Source organism: Trichosurus vulpecula, chromosome 8 (genome assembly GCF_011100635.1).
Source record: "Trichosurus vulpecula isolate mTriVul1 chromosome 8, mTriVul1.pri, whole genome shotgun sequence".
Taxonomy (NCBI): Eukaryota; Metazoa; Chordata; class Mammalia; order Diprotodontia; family Phalangeridae; genus Trichosurus; species Trichosurus vulpecula.
The window spans coordinates 97,824,679-97,833,878 of record NC_050580.1 but is presented as its reverse complement, the minus strand read 5'-3'; the positions used below and the strand labels follow the sequence as shown (position 1 = coordinate 97,833,878).

At 39.6% G+C, this 9,200-nt stretch overlaps 1 pseudogene; it reads left to right on the top strand.

Annotated features, from left to right (window-relative positions):
- The first annotated feature begins 8,368 nt into the window (after positions 1-8,368).
- LOC118828011 lies at positions 8,369-8,932 on the top strand (annotated as a pseudogene).
- The last annotated feature ends 268 nt before the right edge of the window (positions 8,933-9,200 follow it).

Sequence of the window (9,200 nt, the reverse complement as noted above, 5' to 3'; positions counted from 1 at the left end):
TGCCTCTTTCAATGTAGATGACCTGGTGCCTTTTTCATCACAATTTTCCCTCTTGATTCAGGAACTGTAGGTGCTCTCTTTTCATACACCTTCCAGCTTGTTTTTCAGAGAAGTGTTTTAGCTGAAATCAGGGATTGGGTCTCCCAGTCTCTGATTACTTCCATCCAGTATATTCTGTCTGCACTTTTCACTCCTATGCTATTGATGTTAGTGTTGCTTCTAATTTTGCTTTAATCTATCCCCTGACTCAAAAGAAATTTCCATCTGTTGGTTCCCTATAAACAATGGCTTTCACATCTTTGTGTCTTCCATTTCTTCACATGACCCAGGCAGTTGGATTACAATAAGCTTAACTTTGATGTTTGTGAGTTGTTTGGGCTTTGTTTTGGGAGACTGAGTGAGGTTAACATCTGACACAGGCAGCCCTCACAACTTCTGTCCTACTAAGGGTCCACTTTGAAAAGGAAGGTTATGGGATAGAGTTTGGTCCATGGAAGAGTCCAGGGAATGAAACAAAGGACTTTGCTCCATCCCACAGCCACATTCCTTTTCTCACCCTCTTTTTCCCAAATACCCATCAGGCACTTCCTTCCTCACCTTTACCCCTAACACTGTTTCCAGGCAGACCTTGGGCTGCCTGCCTCTGCTGGTGTCTGTTCCAGTACATGAGCAATAGTCAGACTTTTCCCATTACCATTCTCTTAAGTATAGCAAATAAGTGCGGCAGACAAGCCTCGTGCCAAAGCTCATTATAGTAATGTTTGTGTGTGTGTGTGTGTGTGTGTGTGTGTGTGTGTGTGTGTGCAAATTTACAAAGAACATGGCTCTGAGAATATTTCTATTTAGGTAAACCTAGAGAGTCCCCACCACACACAGGAACAAATAGCTTTCCCTTGCATTTGTCAGCCTGTACACATTCCTGTGTTTGCTATCTCCAAATCTTAGCTGGGCTGTTTAGTGATTTCGTTTATATAGCTAGACAGGAATTTCTGAATAGAAAGAACCATGAATTGCCAAGAGCAGAATTCTGTGGCATAAACTTAATCATTCTAGTTGGGGTTACAATCTCTGGTCCTGGATGAAAAAACAAACCCAATTCAGCAGAGAAGCTAGTCTTTGGATAATCACCTTCCTCAGCCCATGGTATAATGTGAATGTGGAGAATGTCATTTTCCAGGCGCACTTGGTATATGCTCTGTTTGTAAGCAAGAAGCTGATGATTGACACAGGAAATAAAATCCTAATGGAGAAAAACTATGTGCTTTGAGAGGCCTGGTGGGTGGCAGACCATACTCTAACAGAGCGGGGAAAGGCAAGTCAGAGTAAGGCACCAGTGCATCGAAGGAATCAGAGGCAAAAGAAGAGGGCTGGTGCCATCTGGACTTTATGTTTCCACGGATGTTTTCTCCATTTTTGCAAACAGATTGAGAACATCTATTTGGGTTTATTTCATATTAAAGCTGGAGCTATGTTTGTGTTGGTAACCCATATTTATGAAAGGGACCTTGTCCCAACTGGGTAGGGAAGGATAAGGTGAGAGGGATGTGAGAGATCAACTAACCTTTTTATATAAAAGGCCCGCCTTGGTGAGGGTGCTTTCCAAACCGGGTCTCTGCATGGTTCACTGGCTGCTAATTCAGATAGCAGAATCACATTCCTCCCTGACTAGATCTTCTGGCCTGGCAGTAGATTCTCAGCAAACAAAAAATAAAAGCATTAAGCTGGTTCTCTCTAATTATGTCTCTCTCTAAATATCTAATTATCACTGAGAACAAATTGCATGTTACAGAGATAATATTATGGGGAACCGTTAATCTGTTGGGCTTCTGCTTTTGAATTTTTCAGTTGGTGCTGCAGCTGCTAGAGCAAAAAATTTTGCCACCTGGACACTTCATTATGATTTCATATTTAAATGCAAAAACTGCTGATGAGAGGTTATATTTGATGGGCTTGGCTTCTTCAAGCATTCTACAGATTCAAATAAAAAGAAGGAACTCAATATGCATTCCATGTGCACCTTTCCCACATTTTCCAGCTAGTGTGGGTTACTGAGAGTTGAGCTTTTAAAGGGGAAAAATTAAATATGAGGCCAGGTTATCTGAGGGGTGCTGGTAGGTGACAGCTGAATTGGCTTCTCTGATTAGTCTTTGTTTCTCTCAGTGCACAAAAGAATATGTAGCATCCTACACCGTCTCCCACCCCCCTCCAACCCCAGCTACACGGGATTTCCTTAAGAAATTCAGATCCAAATAATACACATTCTCCGAGATTACCTGATAATTGCACTTACAGTAATATACTCAAAGGTAATTAACATTCATTCTTCACTTTAGAGAATTGAAATTACCAAGTACTTATCCTATAATTACATCTTCATGCATTCACTATTGTATTCCATAGCATTAACCGTGTAATTAAGCAATGAACAATGACTGTGTAAGTAGAAAGAACACTTATAGAGAATTTGTGTCCCATCCAAAAAAATAAACAAATTAAAAGTGCCACTTTTCCATTTAGACCCAATAGTTTAAAGGGGAATTATTCATCATTTGATAGTGCTAGTAAGAATCTTCTGGCTCTGATAATCTTGAAGTCAGAGGACTTGAGTTTGAATTCCAACTTTGCTGCATATAAACTGTGTGTCCTTCAGTATATTACCTAGCTTCTCTGAGCCTTAGATTCTTCATCAGAAAAAGGAAGTAGTTAAATGAGAGATCTCTCCAGCCCTTGAACCTGTGACCCTGTATAAGTATGAAAATTCTGACTTACTATCAATATTACCAATGGAATGGTGTTTGCTTTTGAGTGATTTTCCAGCAGGGGTGATAAACTGGAATGAGCTGTCTTTCTTTTCGTGCCTTAGCTCAGGCTCAGTAGGACACACTAGCAAGATGACCAGCCAGACCCTGAAGAAAAAAGCAAATCACTTATATTGGGATTAAAATCATGACTCTAACAGTAAGCTAATGAGCTAAGCCAGCATTTTTTTTGTCATATGGAAAATTGATACAAAAATCCTTGCCATCCCTCTTCTCCATTATGGACCACTTAAGTTCTTTCATTCTCATAGTCACTAAAATGTTTTTAATATTTCTTATATCATCAAAGTATGTATAATATAACATTGTATATGTGTATATACATATATATATATTTCAAATTTTATCTGCTCAGCAAACATAAAGTTCACCTTTTAACCTCTTCCATAAAGGTGTCTGTTATTCTTAGTTCTTCTAAAGTCCAACTATCTGGTTTTTTTTTGCAATAAAAACATCCATTTTTGTTTAACAATTTCTTGAACCACAGGCCATGTGTGTGTGTGTGTCTGTGTGTCTGTGTGTCTGTGTGTATCTGTGTGTGTCTGTGTATGTGTATTTTCTTCATCAAGACTTTGTAAATACTTTAGTAAATAATAGTAAATTTAGTAAATAATAAGACTTTTCCCGATGGGAACTATGATGGTTATTCCTTTTGTAACTCATTGGTGTTTGCTGTTACTTAGTCTCAGATATTCACAAAGATTGATATGAAAAGTTCTGCAGTGCCCAAACCTGGTGTACAACTGCCTAAACCTAAGAACTGTTTAAATAAATTGTTCCTGTCAGAGACATGACTCCCTAGCCAAGGTGACTCTGTCTGCCAACACAGGCTGAAAATAATGGTATAATTCAATCTTTAAAATGGTTTCCTTCAAAATACTACGGTAGAAATATTCACCAATGTCATTCAATCCTATGAGAACAAATTTGATATCTGGACATGAGGCTCGTGTAACACCCACGCTTTTCATGAAAATGTATTTGATATATGATAAAGCTTTATTTTATGTCAGGCTAATAATAGAGCAGTGTCATACTATGGTATAGTGTATAATGATATGCTAGGCTCCCACCAAAAAGTCTGGGTTCAAATTCTGCCTCTGGCATTTACTGTGTGGCCAGGGACAATTCACTAACCACTCAGACTCAGGCAACTCAGGAACAGTATAAATTACAGATAGATTGTTATCTAAGTTAAATTAAAGGAATTCTCACACCAACAGAAACATAGACCCTTTGACTATTGATGTGATAGTAGGGTACTGGGATGCTTATGGGTTCATTCCATCATACTTTTTTATAGCTCAGTACCTTACACATAGGAATTGCTCAACAATTATTTACTAATTGAAACCAACTGAAGAGAACAAGAAGTAAGCATAAACATAAGGAAGCAAAGAAAACAAGCATTTATTAAGTGCCTTTTTATTTGCCAGGCACTGTGCTACATACATTATAAATATTTCATTTGTTCCCTGTAACAGCACTGTCAGGTAAGTGCTAATATTATGTTGATTTTACAGTTAAGGGAACTGAGGCAGACAGAGGTTAAGTGGCTTGCCCTAGGTCACAGAGCTAGTAAGCATCTGAGACCAAATTTGAACTGACTCTAGGTCTAGTTCACTATCTATTTCATTACCTAAAAATGATCATAATAGATGTAATAATCATAGCTAACATTTATATAGTGCTTTAAGATTTCCAAAGAACGTTTCATACCACTTTCTCATTTGATCCCCATAATCTTCCTGTAACATAGGTGCCATTATTTTACAGATGAGAACACTGAGGCAGAGAGAAGTTACTTGCCCAGGGTCAGATAGCTAGGAAAGGTCCAAGGCAGGTTTGGAACTTGGGTTTTCGTTTGTCTGAAGCCAGCACTTTATCGACTTTTTAATCTGTCCCTTAAGTATTTGCCATCATTATCAATAGGCACATAGAGATAAAATTAACCCATTTGCCTAACACCCATCAAGATAAATCCATTTAATCCCTATAATCTTCCCTTGAGAAAATAGAAAAAGTAGAATTGTAATATTTTAAGAAGACCACAGGACCCAGTTCCAAAGAATATTAAGCTTAATGAAATTACCTAGGCTGAGGTTAAGCTTGAGGCCAACCTGAGAACAGATAGTCTCTTTACAGAGGATGGGTTGAGGGGGAAATGGGCTATTTGAGATGATATATACCTTTTTTGGCCCCTACTGGGATAGTTGACAGTCAAAACCAGAATGTGCCTTTGCATGTATTTCACCAACACCAGAAATCATGAGTGTTTCCAAGACTAGAGTTAGTTGTGAATCCTGCATGTAGTGGTCTAGTGGTCTATAACCGGTGAACCCCATAACTCACTGAACTATACTAACCTGGAAAAGCCATAGTTAGCCATTTTACTGCCACCCTCACATCAGCACTTGTCTCTGCTCTGGAGCTTTCTAGTAGCCAGTGTATATCACAACTAACAGGTGAGCTGGCAGCAGGTGTTATGTTAAGAATGAGGAACCTATTAAATACAGAATGAGAAGATGAAAGACTCGATTCTTCACCAGCTCTAATATAGTTAATTTGCAAAGTTGTTTATTCAATACAAAGGCCTTTGATTGAGCACTTGCGACTATCATTCTTTCACTGATACTCTTATTAATCACCTAATTTCATAGTTTCTATGCTCATCTTTCTGGTAATTATACCATTTAAGGGGCCTTTATGACCTTCAGCCAAAGACTTACTGTGTGGAAACTAAGATTTTCTCCCTCTGGGTTATATGTTTTAAAATGCTGTTGCTTGGGATTTGACCTCATTTTTCAAAATGGAGATGTATATCTGCTTCAGAAAGAGATAGCAGAAATTTACACTTGGAATTTTATCCTATTTAATAGTTTATGCCATAATATGCTTGAAAGTTCATGAGGAACATTGTTGATGTTCAATACGGAGCCAATAAATTCTAAGTACAAAGAAATATAGCTCCATAATGATGCATGCTTGCATGCAAAGATCTTTTATCAGTTTAATCGCGCCTTTTATTGTCTGACACCTTTGGTTTACAAGTTCCCTCAATGGTCTGTTTACTACAATGCTGAAGGGGAGTGGGGGAGCTTTTCTGATGAACTGAATACTCAGTTTCAGTACTAAAGATATGATCATATCATAGGTCAATGTGGTTTATCTCAGCAACACCCCCTTTGGCTGTTAAGTTCTCTGGGGGCTCTTGCCACATGACACATTAAAAAAAATTCTTGTTTTCCTTTAAAAGTGCAAACCATGTGGGTATGCAAGAGCCATTGTGAACTACCTCCTGCCCACAGCTTCACAGAGAATTTCAAGGTAGAACAGTATGGCATTCTTTCTTCCCAAGGCAAAGCTAAAGATATATCATATTCTGGTTTCATTTGAAATAGATAATTTCAATTTTCTAAGGAAAGTTTATAACCTGCATAATAGTAGCCACATTTCTGTTCCACACCTAGGTTGCCAGGGTGAAAAATGGAGTAGGCAGAATATTTATTGTGAGAGAAAGCATGTATAGAAAGCATGCTTGGAAGCACAAGAAGGTATCCCAGTGGTGCAGTGGAGATGTGAAGGCCAAAGCTAATTATCCTTTTTCAACAACAAGCTTGTGAACACCGTCCAACTGACCGGTCTGTGGACAGACTTGTTGTTTTCCTTTTTTGACTTTGACGTACATTTTTAGCCAATGAAAAATGATATTTTTGTTCTGGATTGCTCATTGGGATAAAGATAATTGATATGGGCTGTATGTGTTACATCATATGCAAAAAGGATTGAGATCCAGAACTGTTTCTTGGGGCTCTTCCCTTAGTTTCTCCTGTGTCCTTCAACCAAGTCACCGTGATCTTCATTCCTCAAGCCCCCATTTAATAGATACCTGTTTGCCTGCAATATCTGTCTCACCTAGGTATTAGAGGATTACTGAGTTCCTGCTTACAAAGTACTGCAGTCTCCTGAGGTCAGGTAAGGGGCTTATGGATAACAGACAGGAAAGAATGGTTTTAATTTTCTTTTGTTTTGGAAATAAGGTGCTTTGACTAGAGCTCAGTTGATTTGGGAAGTCTAAAACTAGGAAGAAATCTCTTTCCCACCCCTCAGTAACACTAATAATTCAGTGTTGTTTAAATTCACATAATCTCTGAGGATTGCTTGGCTACTCAGGCAGAGAGGTGAATCAGATAATAAGTTTAGTTTTCTGAATGCTTCCTAATTTAAGTGGGATAATATGAATTCAGCCCATTAGTTCATCTCAAATCTGTGGCACAGATGGCAACTTCTCCCCCAACTGAATGGCAGATGCAAGTTATGAAAAAGCAACGCTGACAACAATATATTATTTGTGAGCTAAGGCTTATAGTCAGTTTGAATGTACTGTTGAGATAAGGGAAGACTTGAGCTCTGACAAGCAGTTTCAGGAGTTTTCAGTGGGACTTGTCCAACTCTATTAGAGAATCAGGACACAAGAGGCTCCTCTTCCTCCCCACCTCATACCCACACCCTACTCCTCCCCATACACTGCAGGCACTGACCACCAGTTCTGCAGGAAGGATAGTTTTGAAATTTCAAGAAAGTTAAAAAAGTAGTTTTCCATGGATTAAGAATAGACTGCCTTTTGTCTATGGAACCTGCTGGTCAGAGAAATCCCTGTTGGTTGTTACTGTCACTGTTAGAAGTGTGCAATTTAATACCACTGTTTACAAGAATATTTAATCAAAGGAAGGGATTTACAGTTTCTCAATAATTGGCATGATTGAATAAAATGTTTAACTCCTCCGTGTCATTTCTACATCTTGGAAACATCCTTTCCATCCTATTGGATTTAGCAGTAACACCAGGCAGCACAATAAATGCATTTCTGAAGTTTCCCATAAAGTAGAATTATGTAAAGTGGTTCCCATTTTCCTAGGGGAAGATGTGCTCTGAGGTTGGCTGTGTTGCATACTAGTAAATGTCGTTACAGCTATGAGCCTGAAATATAAGTGAGAAGGGGAAGAGAGAGGCTTTCTTTCCCTTTTCTATAAAGTATAGTTCCCTTATTAGATATTTACAAAAAAAAAAAAAAAGAGAGACATATGGAAGGTTTGAACCCTCTCTTTAATGACTGTAGGCTGCATTTCTTCTGCTCTATTTTAAGGCTTTGCACAGAGAACTACCAGTTGTTGCACTGTCTCTTAAAAAAAACCTAGGAGGTTTTGCTGCATCACATCAGGGGAAATATAAGAGCTGAGCTCTCTGCTCTGCAATAGGCCCTGCCCTGCATAAATAACAGTGCAGCAAGGGGAGTCACATGTTCCAGGCATCTCTCCCCTGGCAACTTGTGGCTTGATTCTTCTTCCCTCAGATTGAGCCAATGGAAAAGTCAAGCTTGTCCTGGGCAACATGCACATGGAAGTATTGGAGTAGCGTAGAATGATTTACCGCCTCACTTTAAAACGCTTGTGGTGGGAACAGTGCTGGTCTTCAGGGTGAGAGGAGTGCCTCTGTGGCTGCCCCTGGCCACTACAGCGGCCATAACCACTACCACAGCTGCTGCCTACATGTTCCAGGGGCAGGAGAATGAGGGCAGCAAGCCAAGCTCCAAGGTAATGAAACTCTCTGGAGGAGACTCAAGCAATCTCTTTGGAGCTCCAGAAGAAGTTATTCCTTCAAAAAGGCCAAATAGAATGGCATCTAATATCTTTGGAGCATCCGAGGAACCTCAGAACATACCCAAAAGGTCAAATCCTCCTAGAGACAAAGGAAGTGAAGGGCATACTCCTGCACAGGCTCAATAGCATTTGAATCCCCCTGGTGGGAAGACCAGTGGCACCTTTGGGTGTCCAGTCACCATTACTGCCCCCTTAGCACACGCAAACAAGCCGAAGGATCATATCTTATGTGAAGGTGAGGACGTCAAATTGCACCTCAGACCTACAAAGAATACCCAGTCTTCAAGAGAAGAACATGATGAGAAATGTGACAAAGGAAAGGAGGAGCGAGCCAGGGAAACTGAGTCTAAACTCCAGATTGACAACCACGAACCCAGGTTGGGCCCCAGGCTTTGCTCCTACCACAAAGTCCTCAACCCACCAGGTGGCAAATCCAGCCTCTCTTTCTACTAAAGGAAACTAACTGCATCTTCAGACTAGAAACTCTTCTGTTAGGGTGTCAAGGTTTATAGTTGCTAATTAGTACAAGTTGGGGTGGGACAGGAAGGGGAGGGGTTGATGGTTTATGTGAAGATTTTCATGTGGCTCACTGTTCAAACTTGTCTTCTAGACAAGTTCCAGGGGACACAGAGCCTTTCAGAGAATAGAGAAAAAAATGTTGTGGGAGCAATAATGAATTCTCCAGGTTTATATTCAAGAATTAATTCCAAATATGAAAGAA